Source organism: Megalopta genalis, chromosome 9 (genome assembly GCF_051020955.1).
Source record: "Megalopta genalis isolate 19385.01 chromosome 9, iyMegGena1_principal, whole genome shotgun sequence".
NCBI classification, from domain to species: domain Eukaryota; kingdom Metazoa; phylum Arthropoda; class Insecta; order Hymenoptera; family Halictidae; genus Megalopta; species Megalopta genalis.
Genome location: NC_135021.1, coordinates 2,446,090 through 2,468,350, shown reverse-complemented (window position 1 = coordinate 2,468,350; position 22,261 = coordinate 2,446,090).

Sequence of the window (22,261 nt, the reverse complement as noted above, 5' to 3'; positions counted from 1 at the left end):
ATGAACAAATGAACAAATGAACAAATGAACAAATGAACAAATGAACAAATGAACAAATGAACAAATGGACAAATGAACAAATGAACAAATGAACAAATGAACAAATGAACAAATGAACAAATGAACAAATGATCAAATGAACAAATGAACAAATGAACAAATGAACAAATGAACAAATGAACAAATGAGTGAATAGACAAATGAACGACTGAACAAATGAACAAATGAACGATTGAACAAATGAACAAATGAACAATTTTACAAATGAACAAATGAACAAATGAACAAATGAACAAATGAACAAATGAACAAATGAACATATGAACATATGAACAAATGAACAAATGAACATATGAACAAATGAACAAATGAACAAATGTACAAATGAACAAATGAACATATGAACAATTGAACGAATGAACGAATGAACGAAGTAACGAATGAACAAATGAACAAATGAACAAATGTACAAATGAACAAATGAACAAATGAACAGATGGAAAAATGAACAAATGAACAAATGAACAAATGAACAAATGAACAAATGAACAAATGAACAAATGAACAAATGAACAAATGAACAAATGAACAAATGAGCGAATAGACAATCGCACAAATGAACAAATGAACAAATGAAAAAAATGAACAAATGAACAAATGAACAAATGAACAAATGAACAAATGAACAAATGAACAAATGAACAAATGAACAAATGAACAAATGAACAAATGAACAAATGAACAAATGAACAAATGAACAAATGAACAAATGAACAAATGAACAAATGAACAAATGAACAAATGAACAAATGAACAAATGAACAAATGAACAAATGAACAAATGAGCGAATAGACAATCGCACAAATGAACAAATGAACAAATGAAAAAAATGAACAAATGAACAAATGAACAAATGAAAAAAATGAACAAATGAATAAATGAACAAATGAACAAATGAACAAATGAACAAATGAACAAATGAACAAATGAACAAATGAACAAATGAACAAATGAACAAATGAACAAATGTACAAATGAACAAATGAACAAATGAACAAATGAGCGAATAGACAAATGAACGAATGAACAAATGAACAAATGAGCGAATAGACAAATGAACGAATGAACAAATGAACGAAGGAACAAATGAACAAATGAACAAATGAACAAATGAGCGAATAGGCAAATGAACGAATGAACAAATGAACAAACGAACAAACGATCAAGTGAACAAATGAACAAATGGAAAAATGAACAAATGAACAAATGAACAAATGAACAAAAGAACAAATGAGCGAATAGACAATCGCACAAATGAACAAATGAACAAATGAAAAAAATGAACAAATGAACAAATGAACAAATGAACAAATGAACAAATGAACAAATGAACAAATGAACAAATGAACAAATGAACAAATGAACAAATGAACAAATGAACAAATGAACAAACGAACAAACGAACAAATGAACAAATGAACAAATGATCAAATGAACAAATGAACAAATGAACAAATGAACAAATGAACAAATGAACAAATGAAGAAATGAACAAACGAACAAATGAACAAATGAAGAAATGAACAAATGAACAAATGAACAAATGAACATATGAACAAATGAGCGAATAGACAATCGCACAAATGAACAAATGAACAAATGAACAAATGAACAAATGAACAAATGAACAAATGAACAAATGAACAAATGAACAAATGAGCAAATGAAGAAATGAAGAAATGAACAAATGAACAAATGAACAAATGAACAAATGAACAAATGAACAAATGAACGAGTGAACAAAAGAACCAATGAACGAATTAACAAATGAACAAATGAGCGAATAGACAATCGCACAAATGAACAAATGAACAAATGATCAAATGAACAAATGAACAAATGAACAAATGAACAAATGAACAAATGAACAAATGGACAAATGAACAAATGAACAAATGAACAAATGAACAAATGAACAAATGAACAAATGAACAAATGATCAAATGAACAAATGAACAAATGAACAAATGAACAAATGAACAAATGAACAAATGAACAAATGAACAAATGAACAAATGAGTGAATAGACAAATGAACGACTGAACAAATGAACAAATGAACATATGAACAATTGAACGAATGAACGAATGAACGAAGTAACGAAAGAACAAATGAACAAATGAACAAATGTACAAATGAACAAATGAACAAATGAACAGATGGAAAAATGAACAAATGAGCAAATGAACAAATGAACAAATGAACAAATGAACTAATGAACAAATGAACAAATGAACAAATGAACAAATGAGCGAATAGACAATCGCACAAATGAACAAATGAACAAATGAAAAAAATGAACAAATGAACAAATGAACAAATGAACAAATGAACAAATGAACAAATGAACAAATGAACGAAGGAATAAATGAACAAATGAACAAATGAACAAATGAGAGAATAGGCAAATGAACGAATGAACAAATGAACAAATGAACAAATGAACAAATGAACAAATGAACAAATGAACAAATGAACAAATGAACAAATGAACAAATGAACAAATGAACAAATGAACAAATGAACAAATGAACAAATGAACAAATGAACAAATGAACAAATGAACAAATGAACAAATGAACAAATGAACAAATGAACAAATGAACAAATGAACAAATGAACAAATGAACAAATGAACAAATGAACATATGAACAAATGAACATATGAACAAATGAACATATGAACAAATGAACAAATGAACGAATGGACAAATGAACGTATGGACAAATGAACGAATGAACAAATGAACAAATGAACAAATGAACAAATGAACAAATGAACAAATGAACAAATGAACAAATGAACATATTAACAAACGAACAAATGAACAAATGAACAAATGAACAAATGAACAAATGAACAAATGAACAAATGAACAAATGAACAAATGAACAAATGAACGAATGAACAAAAGAACCAATGAACGAATTAACAAATGAAAAAATGAGCGAATAGACAATCGCACAAATGAACAAATGAACAAATGAACAAATGAACAAATGTACAAATGAACAAATGAACAAATGAACAAATGATCAAATGAACAAATGAACAAATGAACAAATGAACAAATGAACTCATGAACTCATGAACAAATGAACAAATGAACAAATGAACAAATGAACAAATGAACAAATGATCAAATGAACAAATGAACAAATGAGCGAATAGACAATCGCACAAATGAACAAATGAACGAATGAACAAATGAACAAATGAGCGAATAGACAAATGAACAAATGAGCGAATAGACAAATGAACGAAGGAACAAATGAACAAATGAACAAATGAACAAATGATCAAATGAACAAATGAACAAATGAACAAATAATCAAATGAACAAATGGACAAACGAACAAATGAACAAATGAACAAATGAACAAATGAACAAATGAACAAATGAACAAATGAACAAATGAACAAATGAACAAATGATCAAATGAACAAATGAACAAATGAGCGAATAGACAATCGCACAAATGAACAAATGAACGAATGAACAAATGAACAAATGAGCGAATAGACAAATGAACGAAGGAACAAATGAACAAATGAACAAATGAACAAATGAACAAATGATGAAATGAACAAACGAACAAATGAACAAATAATCAAATGAACAAATGGACAAACGAACAAATGAACAAATGAACAAATGAACAAATGAACAAATGAACAAATGAACAAATGAACAAATGAACAAATGAACAAATGAACAAATGAACAAATGAACAAATGAACAAATGAACAAATGAACAAATGAACAAATGAACAAATGAACAAATGAACAAATGAACAAATGAACAAATGAACAAATGAACAAATGAACAAATGAACAAATGAACAAATGAACAAATGAACAAATGAACAAATGAATAAATGAACAAATGAACAAATGAACAAATGAAGAAATGAACAAATGAACAAATGAACAAATGAACAAATGAACAAATCAAGAAGTGAAGAAATGAAGAAATGAACAAATGAAGAAATGAACAAATGAAGAAATGAACAAATGAACAAATGAACAAATGAACAAATGAACAAATGAACTCATGAACTCATGAACAAATGAACAAATGAACAAATGAACAAATGAACAAATGAACAAATGAACAAATGATCAAATGAACAAATGAACAAATGAGCGAATAGACAATCGCACAAATGAACAAATGAACGAATGAACAAATGAACAAATGAGCGAATAGACAAATGAACGAAGGAACAAATGAACAAATGAACAAATGAACAAATGAACAAATGAACAAATGATCAAATGAACAAATGAACAAATGAACAAATAATCAAATGAACAAATGGACAAACGAACAAATGAACAAATGAACAAATGAACAAATGAACAAATGAACAAATGAACAAATGAACAAATGAACAAATGAACAAATGATCAAATGAACAAATGAACAAATGAGCGAATAGACAATCGCACAAATGAACAAATGAACGAATGAACAAATGAACAAATGAGCGAATAGACAAATGAACGAAGGAACAAATGAACAAATGAACAAATGAACAAATGAACAAATGATCAAATGAACAAACGAACAAATGAACAAATAATCAAATGAACAAATGGACAAACGAACAAATGAACAAATGAACAAATGAACAAATGAACAAATGAACAAATGAACAAATGAACAAATGAACAAATGAACAAATGAACAAATGAACAAATGAACAAATGAACAAATGAACAAATGAACAAATGAACAAATGAACAAATGAACAAATGAACAAATGAACAAATGAACAAATGAATAAATGAACAAATGAACAAATGAACAAATGAAGAAATGAACAAATGAACAAATGAACAAATGAACAAATGAACAAATCAAGAAGTGAAGAAATGAAGAAATGAACAAATGAAGAAATGAACAAATGAAGAAATGAACAAATGAACAAATGAACAAATGAACAAATGAACAAATGAACAAATGAACAAATGAACAAATGAACAAATGAACAAGTGAACAAATGAGCGAATAGGCAAATGAAGAAATGAACAAATGAACAAATGAACAAATGAACAAATGAACAAATCAAGAAGTGAAGAAATGAAGAAATGAACAAATGAAGAAATGAACAAATGAAGAAATGAACAAATGAACAAATGAACAAATGAACAAATGAACTAATGAACAAATGAACAAATGAACAAATGAACAAATGAACAAATGAACAAATGAACAAATGACCAAAGAACAAATGAACAAATGAACAAATCAACAAATGAACAAATGAACAAATGAACAAATGAACAAGTGAACAAGTGAACAAATGAACAAATGAACAAATGAACAAATGAACAAATGAACAAATGAACAAATGAACAAATGAACAAATGAACAAATGAACAAATGTACAAATGAACAAATGAACAAATGAACAAATGAACAAGTGAACAAATGAGCGAATAGGCAAATGAACGAATGAACAAATTAGGGAATAGACAATCGAACAAATGTACAAATGAACAAATGAACAAATGAACAGATGAACAAATGAACAAATGAACAAATGAACAAATGAACAAATGAACAAATGAACAAATGAACAAATGAACAAATGAACAAATGAACAAATGAACAAATGAACAAATGAACAAATGAACAAACGAACAAACCAACAAACGAACAACGAACAAACGAACAAACGAACAAACGAACAAACGAACAAACGAACAAACGAACAAACGAACAAACGAACAAACGAACAAACGAACAAACGAACAAACGAACAAACGAACAAACGAACAAACGAACAAACGAACAAACGAACAAACGAACAAACGAACAAACGAACAAACGAACAAACGAACAAACGAACAAACGAACAAACGAACAAACGAACAAACGAACAAATGAACAAATGAACAAATGAACAAATGAACAAATGAAAAAATGAAGAAATGAACAAATGAACAAATGAACAAATGAACAAATGGACGAATGAACAAATGAACAAATGAACATACGAACAAACGAACAAATGTACAAATGAACAAGTTGAGAAATGAACAAATCAACAATTGAACCAAGGAACAAATGAACTAATTAAAATATTGAACAACTGAACGAATGAACAAATGAACAAATGAACAAATGAACAAATGAGCGAATTGACAAATGAACGAATGAACAAATGGACAAATGAACAAATGAACAAATGAACAAAATGAACAAATGAACAAACGAACAAACCAACAAATGAACAAACGAACAAACGATCAACGAACAAACGAACAAACGAACAAACGAACAAACGAACAAACGAACAAACGAACAAACGAACAAACGAACAAACGAACAAACGAACAAACGAACAAACGAACAAACGAACAAACGAACAAACGAACAAACGAACAAACGAACAAATGAACAAATGAACAAATGAACAAATGAACAAATGAACAAATGAACAAATGAACAAATGAACAAATGAACAAATGAAGAAATGAACAAGTGAACAAATGAGCGAATAGGCAAATGAACGAATGAACAAATGAACAAATGAACTAATGAACAAATGAACAAATGAACAAATGAACAAGTGAACAAATGAGCGAATAGGCAAAACGAACGAATGAACAAATTAGGGAATAGACAATCGAACGAATGAACAAATGAACAAATGAACAAATGAACAAATGAACAAATGAACAAATGAACAAATGAACAAATGAACAAATGAACAAATGAACAAATGAACAAATGAACAAATGAACAAATGAACAAATGAACAAATGAACAAATGAACAAATGAACAAATGAACAAATGAACAAATGAACAAATGAACAAATGAACAAACGAACAAACCAACAAATGAACAAACGAACAAACGAACAACGAACAAACGAACAAACGAACAAACGAACAAACGAACAAACGAACAAACGAACAAACGAACAAACGAACAAACGAACAAACGAACAAACGAACAAACGAACAAACGAACAAACGAACAAACGAACAAATGAACAAATGAACAAATGAACAAATGAACAAATGAACAAATGAACAAATGAAAAAATGAAGAAATGAACAAATGAACAAATGAACAAATGAACAAATGGACGAATGAACAAATGAACAAATGAACATACGAACAAACGAACAAATGTACAAATGAACAAATGAACAAATGAACAAGTTGAGAAATGAACAAATCAACAATTGAACCAAGGAACAAATGAACAAATTAAAATACTGAACAACTGAACGAATGAACAAATGAACAAATGAACAAATGAACAAATGAACAAATGAGCGAATAGACAAATGAACAAATGAGCGAATAGACAAATGAACGAAGGAACAAATGAACAAATGAACAAATGAACAAATGATCAAATGAACAAATGAACAAATGAACAAATAATCAAATGAACAAATGGACAAACGAACAAATGAACAAATGAACAAATGAACAAATGAACAAATGAACAAATGAACAAATGAACAAATGAACAAATGAACAAATGATCAAATGAACAAATGAACAAATGAGCGAATAGACAATCGCACAAATGAACAAATGAACGAATGAACAAATGAACAAATGAGCGAATAGACAAATGAACGAAGGAACAAATGAACAAATGAACAAATGAACAAATGAACAAATGATCAAATGAACAAACGAACAAATGAACAAATAATCAAATGAACAAATGGACAAACGAACAAATGAACAAATGAACAAATGAACAAATGAACAAATGAACAAATGAACAAATGAACAAATGAACAAATGAACAAATGAACAAATGAACAAATGAACAAATGAACAAATGAACAAATGAACAAATGAACAAATGAACAAATGAACAAATGAACAAATGAACAAATGAACAAATGAACAAATGAACAAATGAACAAATGAATAAATGAACAAATGAACAAATGAACAAATGAAGAAATGAACAAATGAACAAATGAACAAATGAACAAATGAACAAATGAACAAATCAAGAAGTGAAGAAATGAAGAAATGAACAAATGAAGAAATGAACAAATGAAGAAATGAACAAATGAACAAATGAACAAATGAACAAATGAACAAATGAACTCATGAACTCATGAACAAATGAACAAATGAACAAATGAACAAATGAACAAATGAACAAATGAACAAATGAACAAATGAACAAATGATCAAATGAACAAATGAACAAATGAGCGAATAGACAATCGCACAAATGAACAAATGAACGAATGAACAAATGAACAAATGAGCGAATAGACAAATGAACGAAGGAACAAATGAACAAATGAACAAATGAACAAATGAACAAATGAACAAATGATCAAATGAACAAATGAACAAATGAACAAATAATCAAATGAACAAATGGACAAACGAACAAATGAACAAATGAACAAATGAACAAATGAACAAATGAACAAATGAACAAATGAACAAATGAACAAATGAACAAATGAACAAATGATCAAATGAACAAATGAACAAATGAGCGAATAGACAATCGCACAAATGAACAAATGAACGAATGAACAAATGAACAAATGAGCGAATAGACAAATGAACGAAGGAACAAATGAACAAATGAACAAATGAACAAATGAACAAATGATCAAATGAACAAACGAACAAATGAACAAATAATCAAATGAACAAATGGACAAACGAACAAATGAACAAATGAACAAATGAACAAATGAACAAATGAACAAATGAACAAATGAACAAATGAACAAATGAACAAATGAACAAATGAACAAATGAACAAATGAACAAATGAACAAATGAACAAATGAACAAATGAACAAATGAACAAATGAACAAATGAACAAATGAATAAATGAACAAATGAACAAATGAACAAATGAAGAAATGAACAAATGAACAAATGAACAAATGAACAAATGAACAAATCAAGAAGTGAAGAAATGAAGAAATGAACAAATGAAGAAATGAACAAATGAAGAAATGAACAAATGAACAAATGAACAAATGAACAAATGAACAAATGAACAAATGAACAAATGAACAAATGAACAAATGAACAAATGAACAAGTGAACAAATGAGCGAATAGGCAAATGAAGAAATGAACAAATGAACAAATGAACAAATGAACAAATGAACAAATCAAGAAGTGAAGAAATGAAGAAATGAACAAATGAAGAAATGAACAAATGAAGAAATGAACAAATGAACAAATGAACAAATGAACAAATGAACTAATGAACAAATGAACAAATGAACAAATGAACAAATGAACAAATGAACAAATGAACAAATGACCAAAGAACAAATGAACAAATGAACAAATCAACAAATGAACAAATGAACAAATGAACAAATGAACAAGTGAACAAGTGAACAAATGAACAAATGAACAAATGAACAAATGAACAAATGAACAAATGAACAAATGAACAAATGAACAAATGAACAAATGAACAAATGAACAAATGAACAAATGAACAAATGAACAAATGAACAAATGAACAAGTGAACAAATGAGCGAATAGGCAAATGAACGAATGAACAAATTAGGGAATAGACAATCGAACAAATGTACAAATGAACAAATGAACAAATGAACAGATGAACAAATGAACAAATGAACAAATGAACAAATGAACAAATGAACAAATGAACAAATGAACAAATGAACAAATGAACAAATGAACAAATGAACAAATGAACAAATGAACAAATGAACAAACGAACAAACCAACAAACCAACAAATGAACAAACGAACAAACGATCAACGAACAAACGAACAAACGAACAAACGAACAAACGAACAAACGAACAAACGAACAAACGAACAAACGAACAAACGAACAAACGAACAAACGAACAAACGAACAAACGAACAAACGAACAAACGAACAAACGAACAAACGAACAAATGAACAAATGAACAAATGAACAAATGAACAAATGAACAAATGAACAAATGAACAAATGAACAAATGAACAAATGAACAAATGAAGAAATGAACAAGTGAACAAATGAGCGAATAGGCAAATGAACGAATGAACAAATGAACAAATGAACTAATGAACAAATGAACAAATGAACAAATGAACAAGTGAACAAATGAGCGAATAGGCAAAACGAACGAATGAACAAATTAGGGAATAGACAATCGAACGAATGAACAAATGAACAAATGAACAAATGAACAAATGAACAAATGAACAAATGAACAAATGAACAAATGAACAAATGAACAAATGAACAAATGAACAAATGAACAAATGAACAAATGAACAAATGAACAAATGAACAAATGAACAAATGAACAAATGAACAAATGAACAAATGAACAAATGAACAAATGAACAAATGAACAAATGAACAAACGAACAAACCAACAAATGAACAAACGAACAAACGAACAACGAACAAACGAACAAACGAACAAACGAACAAACGAACAAACGAACAAACGAACAAACGAACAAACGAACAAACGAACAAACGAACAAACGAACAAACGAACAAACGAACAAACGAACAAACGAACAAATGAACAAATGAACAAATGAACAAATGAACAAATGAACAAATGAAAAAATGAAGAAATGAACAAATGAACAAATGAACAAATGAACAAATGGACGAATGAACAAATGAACAAATGAACATACGAACAAACGAACAAATGTACAAATGAACAAATGAACAAATGAACAAGTTGAGAAATGAACAAATCAACAATTGAACCAAGGAACAAATGAACAAATTAAAATACTGAACAACTGAACGAATGAACAAATGAACAAATGAACAAATGAACAAATGAACAAATGAGCGAATTGACAAATGAACGAATGAACAAATGGACAAATGAACAAATAAACAAATGAACAAATGAACAAAATGAACAAATGAACAAATGAACAAATGAACAAATGAACAAATCAACAAATGAACAAATGAACAAATGAACAAATGAACAAATGAACAAATGAACAAATGAACAAATGAACATATGAACAAATGAACAAATGAACAAATGAACAAATGAACAAATGAACAAATGAACAAATGAACAAATGAACAAATGAACAAATGAACAAATGAACAAATGAACAAATGAACAAATGAACAAATGAACAAATGAACAAATTAACAAATTAACAAATGAACAAATGAACAAATGAACTAATGAACAAATGAACAAATGAACAAATGAACAAATGAACAAATGAACAAATGAATAAATGAACAAATGAACAAATGAACAAATGAACAAACGAAAAAACGAACAAACGAACAAACGAATAAATGAACAAATGAACAAATGAACAAATGAACAAACGAACAAATGAACAAATGAACAAATGAACAAATGAACAAATGAACAAATGAACAAATGAACAAATGAACAAATGATCAAATGAACAAATGAACAAATGAGCGAATAGACAATCGCACAAATGAACAAATGAACGAATGAACAAATGAACAAATGAGCGAATAGACAAATGAACGATGGAACAAATGAACAAATGAACAAATGAACAAATGAACAAATGAACAAATGAACAAATGAACAAATGAACAAATGAACAAATGAATAAATGAACAAATGAACAAATGAACAAATGAAGAAATGAACAAATGAACAAATGAACAAATGAACAAATGAACAAATCAAGAAGTGAAGAAATGAAGAAATGAACAAATGAAGAAATGAACAAATGAAGAAATGAACAAATGAACAAATGAACAAATGAACAAATGAACAAATGAACTCATGAACTCATGAACAAATGAACAAATGAACAAATGAACAAATGAACAAATGAACAAATGATCAAATGAACAAATGAACAAATGAGCGAATAGACAATCGCACAAATGAACAAATGAACGAATGAACAAATGAACAAATGAACGAAGGAACAAATGAACAAATGAACAAATGAACAAATGAACAAATGATCAAATGAACAAATGAACAAATGAACAAATAATCAAATGAACAAATGGACAAACGAACAAATGAACAAATGAACAAATGAACAAATGAACAAATGAACAAATGAACAAATGAACAAATGAACAAATGAACAAATGATCAAATGAACAAATGAACAAATGAGCGAATAGACAATCGCACAAATGAACAAATGAACGAATGAACAAATGAACAAATGAGCGAATAGACAAATGAACGAAGGAACAAATGAACAAATGAACAAATGAACAAATGAACAAATGATCAAATGAACAAACGAACAAATGAACAAATAATCAAATGAACAAATGGACAAACGAACAAATGAACAAATGAACAAATGAACAAATGAACAAATGAACAAATGAACAAATGAACAAATGAACAAATGAACAAATGAGCAAATGAACAAATGAACAAATGAACAAATGAACAAATGAACAAATGAACAAATGAACAAATGAACAAATGAACAAATGAACAAATGAACAAATGAACAACTGCACAAATGAACAAATGAACAAATGAACAAATGAACAAATGAACAAATGAACAAATGAACAAATGAACAAATGAACAAATGAACAAATGAACAAATGAACAAATGAACAAATGAACAAATGAACAAATGAAAAAATGAACAAATGGACAAAAGAAGAATTTAACAAATTAACAAATGAACAAATGAACAAATGAACTCAATGATCAATTGAACAAATGAACAAATGAACAAATGAACAAACGAACAAACGAACAAACGAACAAACGAACAAACGAACAAACGAACAAACGAATAAATGAACAAATGAACAAATGAACAAATGAACAAATGAACAAACGAACAAACGAACAAACGAACAAACGAACAAACGAATAAATGAACAAATGAACAAATGAACAAATGAACAAACGAACAAATGAACAAATGAACAAATGAACAAGTGAACAAGTGAACAAATTAAAAAACGATCAAATGAACAAATGAAGAAATGAAGAATTGAAGAAGTGAACAAAAGAAGAAATGAAGAATTGAAGAAATGAAGAAATGAGCAAATGAACAAGTTGAGAAATGAACGAATGAACAAATGAACAAATGCACAAACGAACAAATGAACAAATGAACAAATGAACAAATGAGCAAATGAACAAATGAACAAATGAACAAATGAACAAATGAACAAACGAACAAACGAACAAACGAACAAACGAACAAACGAACAAACGAACAAACGAACAAACGAACAAACGAACAAACGAACAAATGAACAAATGAACAAATGAACAAATGAACAAATGAACAAATGCACAAATGAACAAATGAACAAATGAACAAATGAACAAATGAACAAATGAACAAATGAACAAATGAACAAATGAACAGATGGACGAATGAACAAATGAACAAATGAACAAATGAAAAAATGAACAAATGAACAAATGAACAAATGAGCAAATGAACAAATGAGCAAATGAGCAAATGAACAAATGAACAAATGAACAAATGAACAAATGAACAAATGAACAAATGAACAAATGAACATATGAACAAATGGACAAATGAACAAATGAACAAATGAACAAATGAACAAATGAACAAATGAACAAATGAACAAATGAACAAATGAACAAATGAACAAATGAACAAATGAACAAATGAACAAATGAACAAATGAACAAATGAACAAATGAACAAATGAACAAATGAACAAATGAAAAAAATGAACAAATGAACAAATGAACAAATGAACAAATGAACAAATGAACAAATGAACAAATGAACAAATGAACAAATGAACAAATGAACAAATGAACAAATGAACAAATGGACAAAAGAACAAATGAACAATTGAACAAACGAACAAATGAACAAACGAAAAAACGAACAAACGAACAAATGAACAAATTAACAAATGAACAAATGAACAAATGAACAAATGAACAAATGAGCGAATTGACAAATGAACGAATGAACAAATGAACAAATGAGCGAATAGACAAATGAACGAATAACCTAATGCACAAATGAACAAATGAACAAATGAACAAATGAACAAATGAACAAATGGACGAATGAACAAATGAACAAATGAACATACGAACAAACGAACAAATGTACAAATGAACAAATGAACAAGTTGAGAAATGAACAAATCAACAATTGAACCAACGAACAAATGAACAAATTAAAATATTGAACTAATGAACGAATGAACAAATGAACAAATGAACAAATGAACAAATGAACATATGAGCGAATTGACAAATGAACGAATGAACAAATGAACAAATGAGCGAATAGACAAATGAACGAATAACCTAATGAACAAATGAACAAATGAACAAATGAACAAATGAACAAATGAACAAATGAACAAATGAACAAATGAACAAGTGAACAAATGAGCGCATAGGCAAATGAACGAATGAACAAATTAGGGAATAGACAATCGAACAAATCAACAAATGAACAAATGAACAAATGAAGAAATGAAGAAATGGAGAAATGAAGAAATGAAGAAATGAAGAAATGAAGAAATGAACAAATGAACAAACGAACAAATGAACAAATGAACAAATGAACAAGTGGACAAATGAACAAATGAACTAATGAACAAATGAACAAATGAACAAATGAACAAATGAACAAATGAACAAATGAACAAATGAACAAATGAACAAATGAACAAATGAACAAATGAACAAATGAACAAATGAACAAATGAACAAATGAACAAATGAACAAATGAACAAATGAACAAATGAACAAATGAACAAATGAACAAATGAACAAATGAACAAATGAACAAATGAACAAATGAACAAATGAACAAATGAACAAATGAACAAATGAACAAATGAACAAATGAACAAATGAACAAATGAAGAAATGAACAATTGAACAATTGAACAAATGAACAAATGAACAAATGAACAAATGAACAAATGAACAAATGAACAAATGAACAAATGAACAAATGAACAAATGAACAAGTGAACAAATGAACAAATGAACAAATGAGCGAATAGACAAATGAACAAATGAACAAATGAACAAATGAACCAATGAACGAATGAACAAATGAACAAATGAACAAATGAACAAATGAACAAATGAACAAATGAACAAATGAACAAATGAACAAGTGGACAAATGAACAAATGAACTAATGAACAAATGAACAAATGAACAAATGAACAAATGAACAAATGAACAAATGAACAAATGAACAAATGAACAAATGAACAAATGAACAAATGAACAAATGAACAAATGAACAAATGAACAAATGAACAAATGAACAAATGAACAAATGAACAAATGAACAAATGAACAAATGAACAAATGAACAAATGAACAAATGAACAAATGAACAAATGAACAAATGAACAAATGAACAAATGAACAAATGAACAAATGAACAAATGAACAAATGAACAAATGAACAAATGAACAAATGAACAAATGAACAAATGAACAAATGAACAAATGAACAAATGAACAAATGAACAAATGAACAAATGAACAATTGAACAATTGAACAAATGAACAAATGAACAAATGAACAAATGAACAAATGAACAAATGAACAACTGAACAACTGAACAAATGAACAAATGAACAAATGAACAAGTGAACAAATGAACAAATGAACAAATGAGCGAATAGACAAATGAACAATTGAACAAATGAACAAATGAACCAATGAACGAATGAACAAATGAACAAATGAACAAATGAACAAATGAACAAGTGGACAAATGAACAAATGAACAAATGAACAAATGAACAAATGAACAAATGAACAAATGAACATATGAACATATGAACAAATGAACATATGAACAAATGAACAAATGAACAAATGAACAAATGAACAAATGAACAAATGAACAAATGAACAAATGAACAAATCGACAAGTGAACAAATGAACAAATGAACAAATGGACAAATGAACAATTGGACAAATGAACAATTGGACAAATGGACAAATGGACAAATGAACAAATGGACAAATGGACAAATGAACAAATGAACAAATGAACAAATGAACAAATGAACAAATGAACAAATGAACAATTGAACAATTGAACAAATGAACAAATGAACAAATGAACAAATGAACAAATGAACAAATGAACAACTGAACAACTGAACAAATGAACAAATGAACAAATGAACAAGTGAACAAATGAACAAATGAACAAATGAGCGAATAGACAAATGAACAAATGAACAAATGAACAAATGAACCAATGAACGAATGAACAAATGAACCAATGAACAAATGAACAAATGAACAAATGAACAAATGAACAAATGAACAAATGAACAAATGAACAAATGATCAAATGAACAAATGAACAAATGAACAAATGAACAAATGAACAAATGAACAAATGAACAAATGAACAAATGAACAAATGAACAAATGAACAAATGAACAAATGAACAAATGAACAAATGAACAAATGAACATATGAACAATTGAACGAAGGAACGAAGGAACAAATGAACAAATGAACAAATGAGTGAATAGACAAATGAACGACTGAACAAATGAACGAATGAACGAATGAACGAATGAACGAATGAACGAATGAACGAATGAACCAATGAACAAATGAACATATGAACAAATGAACAAATGAACAAATGAACAAATGAACAAATGAACAAATGAACAAATGAACAAATGAACAAATGAACAAATGAACAAATGAACAAATGAACAAATGGACAAGTGAACAAATGAACAAATGAACAAATGAACAAATGGACAAATGAACAATTGGACAAATGAACAATTGGACAAATGGACAAATGGACAAATGAACAAATGGACAAATGGACAAATGAACAAATGAACAAATGAACAAATGAACCATTGAACAAATGAACAAGTGAACAAATGAACAAATGAACAAATGAACAAATGAACAAATGAACAAATGAACAAATGAACAAATGAACAAATGAACAATTGAACAAATGAACAAATGAACAAATGAACAAATGAACAAATTAACAAATGAACAAATGAACAAATGAACAAATGAACAAATGAACAAATGAACAAATGTACAAATGAACAAATGAACAAATGAACAAATGAACGAATGAACGAATGAACGAATGAACGAATGAACGAATGAACGAATGAACGAATGAACGAATGAACGAATGAACAAATGAACAAATGAACAAATGGACAAATGGACAAATGGACAAATAGACAAATGGACAAATTGACAAATGGACAAATGGACAAATGGACAAATGGACAAATGGACAAATGGACAAATGAACAATTGGACAATTGGACAAATGGACAAATGAACAAATGAACAAATGAACAAATGAACAAATGAACAAATGAACAAATGAACAAATGAACAAATGAACAAATGAACAATTGAACAAATGAACAAATGAACAAATGAACAAATGAACAAATGAACAAATGAACAAATGAACAAATGAACAAATGAACAAATGAACAAATGAACAAATGAACAAATGAACAAATGAACAAATGAACAAATGAACGAATGAACGAATGAACGAATGAACGAATGAACGAATGAACGAATGAACGAATGAACAAATGAACAAATGAACAAATGAACAAATGAACAAATGAACAAATGAACAAATGAACAAATGAACAAATGAGTGAATAGACAAATGAACGACTGAACAAATGAACAAATGAACGATTGAACAAATGAACAAATGAACAAATGTACAAATGAACAAATGAACAAATGAACAAATGAACAAATGAACAAATGAACAAATGAACATATGAACATATGAACAAATGAACAAATGAACATATGAACAAATGAACAAATGAACAAATGTACAAATGAACAAATGAACATATGAACAATTGAACAAATGAACGAATGAACGAAGTAACGAATGAACAAATGAACAAATGAGCGAATAGACAAATGAACAAATGAACAAATGAACAAATGGAAAAATGAACAAATGAACAAATGAACAAATGAACAAATGAACAAATGAACAAATGAACAAATGAACAAATGAACAAATGAACAAATGAACAAATGAACAAATGAAGAAATGAACAAATGAGCAAATGAAGAAATGAAGAAATGAACAAATGAACAAATGAACAAATGAACAAATGAACGAGTGAACAAATGAACGAGTGAACAAAAGAACCAATGAACGAATTAACAAATGAACAAATGAGCGAATAGACAATCGCACAAATGAACAACTGAACAAATGAACAAATGATCAAATGAACAAATGAACAAATGAACAAATGAACAAATGAACAAATGAACAAATGAACAAATGGACAAATGAACAAATGAACAAATGAACAAATGAACAAATGAACAAATGAACAAATGAACAAATGAACAAATGAACAAATGAACAAATGAACAAATGAACAAATGAACAAATGAGTGAATAGACAAATGAACGACTGAACAAATGAACAAATGAACGATTGAACAAATGAACAAATGAACAAATGTACAAATGAACAAATGAACAAATGAACAAATGAACAAATGAACAAATGAACAAATGAACAAATGAACAAATGAACAAATGAACAAATGAACAAATGAACAGATGGAAAAATGAACAAATGAACAAATGAACAAATGAACAAATGGAAAAATGAACAAATGAACATATGAACAATTGAACGAATGAACAAATGAACAAATGAGCGAATAGACAATCGCACAAATGAACAAATGAACAAATGAACAAATGAACAAATGAACTATTGAACAAATGAACAAATGAACAAATGAACTATTGAACAAATGAACAAATGAACAAATGAACAAATGAACAAATGAACAAATGAACAAATGGACAAATGAACAAATGAACAAATGATCAATTGAACAAATGAACAAATGAACAAATGAACAAATGAACAAATAAACAAATGAACAAATGAACAAATGAGCGAATACACAAATGAACGAAGGAACAAATGAACGACTGAACAAATGAACAAATGAACAAATGAACAAATGAACAAATGAACAAATGAACAAATGAACAAATGAACAAATGAACAAATGAACAAATGAACAAATGAACAAATGAACAATTGAACAAATGAACAAATGAAAAAAATGAACAAATGAACAAATGAACAAATGAACAAATGAAAAAAATGAACAAATGAACAAATGAACAAATGAACAAATGAACAAATGAACAAATGAACAAATGAACAAATGAACAAATGAACAAATGAACAAATGAACAAATGAACAAATGAACAAATGAACAAATGAACAAATGAACAAATGAACAAATGATCAAATGAACAAATGAACAAATGAACAAATGAACAAATGTACAAATGAACAAATGAACAAATGAACAAATGAGCGAATAGACAAATGAACAAATGAACAAATGAACAAATGGACAAATGAACAAATGAACAAATGAACAAATGAACAAATGAACAATTGAACAAATGAACAAATGAACAAATAAACAAATGAACAAATGAGCGAATAGACAATCGTACAAATGAACAAATGAACAAATGAACAAATGAACAAATGAACAAATAAACAAATGAACTAATGAACAAAGGAACAAATGAACAAATGAACCAATGAACCAATGAACGAATGAACAAATGAACAAATGAACAAATGAACAAATGAACAAATGAACAAATGAACAAATGAACAAATGAACAACTGAACAAATGAACAAATGAACAAATGAACAAATGAACATATGAACAAATGAACAAATGAACAAATGAACAAATGAACATATGAACAAATGAACAAATGAACAAATGAACGAATGAACAAATGAACCAATGAACGAATGAACGAATGAACGAATGAACGAATGAACGAATGAACGAATGAACGAATTAACGAATGAACGAATGATCGAATGAACCAATGAACCAATGAACAAATGAACAAATGAACAAATGGACAAATGGACAAATGGACAAATGGACAAATGGACAAATGGACATATGAACAAATGTACAAATGAACAAATGAACAAATGAACAAATGAACAAATGAACAAATGAACGAGTGAACAAATGAACGAGTGAACAAAAGAACCAATGAACGAATTAACAAATGAACAAATGAGCGAATAGACAATCGCACAAATGAACAACTGAACAAATGAACAAATGATCAAATGAACAAATGAACAAATGAACAAATGAACAAATGAACAAATGAACAAATGAACAAATGGACAAATGAACAAATGAACAAATGAACAAATGAACAAATGAACAAATGAACAAATGAACAAATGAACAAATGAACAAATGAACAAATGAACAAATGAACAAATGAACAAATGAGTGAATAGACAAATGAACGACTGAACAAATGAACAAATGAACGATTGAACAAATGAACAAATGAACAAATGTACAAATGAACAAATGAACAAATGAACAAATGAACAAATGAACAAATGAACAAATGAACAAATGAACAAATGAACAAATGAACAAATGAACAAATGAACAGATGGAAAAATGAACAAATGAACAAATGAACAAATGAACAAATGGAAAAATGAACAAATGAACATATGAACAATTGAACGAATGAACAAATGAACAAATGAGCGAATAGACAATCGCACAAATGAACAAATGAACAAATGAACAAATGAACAAATGAACTATTGAACAAATGAACAAATGAACAAATGAACTATTGAACAAATGAACAAATGAACAAATGAACAAATGAACAAATGAACAAATGAACAAATGGACAAATGAACAAATGAACAAATGATCAATTGAACAAATGAACAAATGAACAAATGAACAAATGAACAAATAAACAAATGAACAAATGAACAAATGAGCGAATACACAAATGAACGAAGGAACAAATGAACGACTGAACAAATGAACAAATGAACAAATGAACAAATGAACAAATGAACAAATGAACAAATGAACAAATGAACAAATGAACAAATGAACAAATGAACAAATGAACAAATGAACAATTGAACAAATGAACAAATGAAAAAAATGAACAAATGAACAAATGAACAAATGAACAAATGAAAAAAATGAACAAATGAACAAATGAACAAATGAACAAATGAACAAATGAACAAATGAACAAATGAACAAATGAACAAATGAACAAATGAACAAATGAACAAATGAACAAATGAACAAATGAACAAATGAACAAATGAACAAATGAACAAATGATCAAATGAACAAATGAACAAATGAACAAATGAACAAATGTACAAATGAACAAATGAACAAATGAACAAATGAGCGAATAGACAAATGAACAAATGAACAAATGAACAAATGGACAAATGAACAAATGAACAAATGAACAAATGAACAAATGAACAATTGAACAAATGAACAAATGAACAAATAAACAAATGAACAAATGAGCGAATAGACAATCGTACAAATGAACAAATGAACAAATGAACAAATGAACAAATGAACAAATAAACAAATGAACTAATGAACAAAGGAACAAATGAACAAATGAACCAATGAACCAATGAACGAATGAACAAATGAACAAATGAACAAATGAACAAATGAACAAATGAACAAATGAACAAATGAACAAATGAACAACTGAACAAATGAACAAATGAACAAATGAACAAATGAACATATGAACAAATGAACAAATGAACAAATGAACAAATGAACATATGAACAAATGAACAAATGAACAAATGAACGAATGAACAAATGAACCAATGAACGAATGAACGAATGAACGAATGAACGAATGAACGAATGAACGAATGAACGAATTAACGAATGAACGAATGATCGAATGAACCAATGAACCAATGAACAAATGAACAAATGAACAAATGGACAAATGGACAAATGGACAAATGGACAAATGGACAAATGGACATATGAACAAATGTACAAATGAACAAATGAACAAATGAACAAATGAACAAATGAACAAATGAACAAATGAACGAATGAACGAATGAACGAATGAACGAATGAACGAATGAACGAATGAACGAATGAACGAATGAACCAATGAACAAATGAACAAATGGACAAATGGACAAATGGACAAATGGACAAATGGACAAATGGACAAATGAACAATTGGACAAATGGACAAATGAACAAATGGACAAGTGAACAAATGAACAAATGAACAAATGAACAAA